General features: G+C 34.1%; 1 long non-coding RNA gene across 1 annotated transcript; it reads right to left on the reverse strand.

The window, feature by feature from the left end:
- Nucleotides 1-1,691: 1,691 nt before the first annotated feature.
- Nucleotides 1,692-3,924, reverse strand: LOC128674385 (uncharacterized). The gene is made up of 4 exons (XR_008405156.1): nt 3,825-3,924; nt 3,064-3,195; nt 2,202-2,431; nt 1,692-1,854 (listed from the first exon to the last, which is right to left on the reverse strand). It is a non-coding gene; the product is annotated as an uncharacterized LOC128674385 (long non-coding RNA).
- Between the last annotated feature and the right edge of the window lie 1,085 nt (nt 3,925-5,009).

The following is a 5,009-nucleotide window of genomic DNA, read 5'->3' on the forward strand; positions in this document are numbered from 1 at the left end:
TTGTCCTAATATGTAATTTAATATAATTCTTTCCATTTGGTTCGATTCTGTATTATAGTTATCCAGTTTTATTACAATGGGGTAATGACCTTTGCCCGACTTTGCCCTATTTACCTAGATACCGCACCGGTGCAGTATTCATAGCATATTACGTCCTCACACCACAATGTTATCGATCCATATAAGTAAATAATAAATTAAATTGATATTTGTAACAGTTCTGGACGTTGGAGATACGGTCATAGGTACTTGAATGACCGTAATGGAACTGATTTTTATTATGATAAAAAGTGACTATAGACGCGAAGTGTGTTGCAGTTGTGTTTTGTTTTTATTTCTATTTCGGGATGACGTGAATAAATATTGTAAGTAAGCGTAAAGTAATTTTTGAATCAGATGTACGTATAAACCTGTTACAAGGCTTTTGTACATCTTCTATGTTATTTTAAGGTGTTCTTTAATGGGAATAAATAAATAAATAACAACTGGCACTTCGCATCGGTGTGATGGTAGCTGGAGTAAAGCACTGACTGAGTCACCTAGGTCAGGTGAAGGAAGTGTCGGACGATCTGCAATGAGATGAGCGGACGATATATGGAAAGTAGCAAGTCGTACAATCAACCTACCCAAAATCATTGCAAACTCGCCCCTATTACCGCGTCATAAAGGTTCATGCAGGGTAATTTGATGTGCTGTTTACTGTACGCGGATGAGAGAAGGCTCAGGATCACATATTTAGATTAGGTTCAGGATAAACGAGGGTGACGCACGCAATGTGAGTAGAAAGTGGCTGAAATGATAATGATTATATTTGTAAATACAGGAAGAAGAAATTTTTTCAATTCTTTTGAATACTCGTGACTCGTGTCATGAAACATGTTATGCATGGCGTGCAAGACTTGTATTTGTGCTAGTCTGCTCATAGGCTTGCAATTTCCTAATGCAGATATAAAGACAAAGAAAATTTATTCGCAAATCATGACTTTGAGTTCATTGGTGGTGTTAAAAGTGTTAAAACCTATCCTTTTAGCTGGCTATCTCACTAAAAGATAATTAAGTGAAAGTTACAAGATTAAGTATTTAATCATAATAAAACTTTGATGAACCATCTTTATTTCATAATCTCGTGACGTATTTTGTGTAATTATCAGATATTTTGCTAAGCGCAAAGTGCGTAGGACGAAGCGCGTGACTAATTCGTTGTATCTTCTGTTCTATATTTACGAATTATGTTACACGCTTTACTTCAGTTTATGAGATTACTCACACAAATCGATTACTCACCACCACAGGTAAATAATTAAGAACAGTGGCGGATTTACCAGCAGGCTGGAGCCTAGGCCGTAAGATTTTAGGGGGCGGCAAATTGGGCCTAATTTTTTTTTATACAGAAATGAATACCTAAATGTTTAGCACCATATAACCTGTGCATTGAGCATTTCTTAGCTCGTAAAATAACTACTTCTTGTGTAACCTAAAATTATATTATTATACCTACTTCATAGATCTTACTAAATTACTGGTTGGAATTTGTTAAGGTTTTTACAGTTGTATAGCGGAAGGTTAACTTAAAATCTGGTATAGGTTTCGTCCCAACACGTTGCTGAGAACCCGAGATATCGCAAGGAATAACGCGGGATGAGCTGCGAGCAACAGCTAGTAGGGAAAATAGTATTAAATATAATATTAGATTTCCAGTGAGAACCAAAGAAGATTAATTTATTGGATTTGGTTACAAGTTGCAGCAGCGTAATGTTTTGTTGCGACAGTCATGAAAACCAACCTCCCCGTTTTCGCACTCAGGTAAACAAACTCCTATACCAGTACACTTATCATGGTCTTGGCCGGAAACCCCTGGAAATCAATACACATAGGACAATATAATCAGGGGGGAAAAAAGAAAAAAATATTGTCTATTTTAGTACCACCGCGTGTGGAGGCAAGTTGTTGCGTCATTCCTAACAACAACCGTTCGTTGGTAATAAATTTATGTACCCATACCAAATTACATGACGGACAGACTATAAGGGTTTATTGTCTGTTAGACTACGCAACCCTAAAAGTTGAAAGAAAGTTTAAAGTATGAAAATATTGTTTCTCATTCATCTGAGCGATTTCCTAGATTTATCTACAGCAAGGGCTGTAGAAAAAATAATAGTTTTATCTATCCATAAATTATATTATAGAAAAAATACACTTACCAGCCATAAAGGCGACGAACAGGAACAAAAGGATATTAAAAATATTGAAATTCATTTTATGTATATTTCAGTAGTCAATTCTGTTTGGAATTAATAAGGTTTGGTAGTATATTACCTATTTATACAGTTTTATTAATCTAAACAATTATATACACTAATTAATTGTATTATACTTACTTATCAATTTGAAGCCTATATGTCATGGTTGTGTGTAAATAATGGTTCCTTGCCTAAAAGGGAAAATATAAATATTATACAATAAAATAAATATACGATTTTAATTTATTTTTGTAAGTTTTTGTAAATCTGAGGAACAAAAGGGTGTGAGTAATTTTGTACGGGCCCTGGCAATTGATAATTGTACTCTTAAAAAGACATATAAGTTGGAAACGTTATTCTGTAATATCCGATTTGATAATATAACATTTTAAATTATTTATTTATCGAACATTTAATTTTTTTTTTAGAATCATAAAATAATATGTCTAATATGCTTTTTGGATCCACGCCACGTCAAATAATTTGTATTAAGTAGAAAAGATATTAGAGAGAAAAGGAATAATAATATCGGAATGTTTTATTCTCAAATTGCGATATATACACGACAGGAAACCAACTCAAACAGCATTCGTCGTAGAGTGATGATAAAACACAAAGAAACCATTATAAATTGTACACTTAAACCTTCCTCAGGAATCCTACTATCTATTGGTGAAAATCTTATGAAAATCCGTCCGGTAGTTTTTCAGTTAATCGCGTTCATACAGACTGACAGACAAGGCTAAAGAAGGCTAAAGAAAAAGGCTAAAGAAGAAGAAAGATAGTTGAGTTAGTATCCATTGTGATGCCTAGGACTGGACACCTGGCATCAGTTGTGGGCCTTGTTGCGCACAGCATATAGCCAGTCCATTCTGGTAGCAAACTAGATCAGAAATTGTTTTCCCTTCGCACTCCAGTGTACAAGTTGCATCTTCACTAAATTCACCGGAAATACCTGAAAATGTTTCACAACTGTTACCACGGTAGTCGGAGAAGTCCCAAAAGCTAGAACACCTAGGTCTTGGTGATGGTACAGTCTAGAACTGAACTGCAACTGCGTAGAGAATAAGTGAAAATTATTTCATAATATTACGATTGAGGAAATTATAAAATGTTATGCAAACTTGGACAAGAATTGAAATAGCCTATGTCACTTTTATCTATCTCCACACAAAAAAATCACTTCAATCGATTTTTCCGTTTCGTTGTGAATTGTACAAATGGCGTGTGGCACCGCGCTAGAATTGGACCAGTCCATATTCTCCCGTGGATGTCGTAAGAGGTGACTAAGGGACTCACAGCCTAGGCAACGAGCTATCGTTGCCTAGGCTGTGAGTCCAATTGGGAATGCTAATTCCCAAGGGTTGACGTCAGGCATGCAGCCGGTTGTAAAAACATAGCCGTATCTTCAAAGTTTTAAAGGTAATTTTTACGCTGGTCCCAGGCTTCGCGGCGTTACAGTCTCGAATATAACTGGAAACATGCGGAAGAGAGAAAAGACAAATACTAATGTACAAGTATTTTCAAGAACATAAAAGAAAATGTATTACTTTTGTACTAAAAAATTATACTAAATATACTTACCAGCCATAAAGATGGCAAATAGGGACAGAAGAATATGAAATGTACTGAAAGTCATTTTCTATTTCGAATTCGAAAAATTTTAGGAATTACTTCGCATTTTCTTAGTATATATACTCGTACAGATTCTTGAACTAACTTTCTTTTGCGTTAAAATAATTGTAATTAGTGTTTATGGTTCCTTAGCTCCAAAGAAAAAGATGATCTTTTCGAATTATTTTTTGTCAGGCTGTCTTTATCTTGAGAGGTGAACTTGTCACAAAATTATTTCCACAGATTGAACAAAGGCTAGATGGAGGTTGTGGGCGGGTCTCATAATTCATATTTCCCATTGCTAAGTTTATTTCAATTAATAAAAGAATAATAAAAGGTAGGAAGTAAAATACAAGGTAATCTTCAATAGCAGATTTATCTTATGAAGGGTCCTATATATTCCAGTTAACCAGACATAGATATTAGAATTGAAAATGTATATTTTTTCTTGTTTCGCTATTTTCATTTTGAGTATATTATTTAGCATGTTCATGTAAATAAAAGGGTCAATAATGTATTTTATTTAATGTCATTTCCGTTTCCGGAGATTGATACTTACCTCACTAAACAGTAAAATGAGTATAAAAGTCCCAAGAATGATATCAATAACACAGAACTTTATAGTGACCGACATGAGATTTACCCATAGAAAGTAAGTTGGTTATAATAGTTTCTACGGAACACTTCGGAATAAGAAATTGTGTAATTTCCGTGACTAAGTATTTTCTAAGCATAATAATTGGTTTTTTAAATTATGTGTTACCAATTCTAAATAATATGGTTATTAAATAATATAATAATCATGTCGAATGGTTAATTTATGCTATTATAATAATTATATAGATATTTAAGCGTTTGTGAGTTTGTATGTTTGAGGCGGGTAATCTCCGAAACTACCGAACTGATATCAAAAATTCTTTTACCATTAGAAAATTACATTATCCGAGATTGCTATAGGCTATATTTTATCTGAAAATTCCCACGGGTGCCGGGTAACATCTAGTTTTAAAATAAAATAAATATACAATTTTGCGTTAAAATATTCAGGAATAGCTAAGTAATTGTGACTACTTTTGATTTTACTGCTAGCCCGCCAAAAGTGAGGACCATGACTGAGGGACTGCTATCACAGTCGCTCAACCACTGTTTTTGAAC

The sequence above is a fragment of the Plodia interpunctella genome, chromosome 12 (genome assembly GCF_027563975.2).
Source record: "Plodia interpunctella isolate USDA-ARS_2022_Savannah chromosome 12, ilPloInte3.2, whole genome shotgun sequence".
Taxonomy (NCBI): domain Eukaryota; kingdom Metazoa; phylum Arthropoda; class Insecta; order Lepidoptera; family Pyralidae; genus Plodia; species Plodia interpunctella.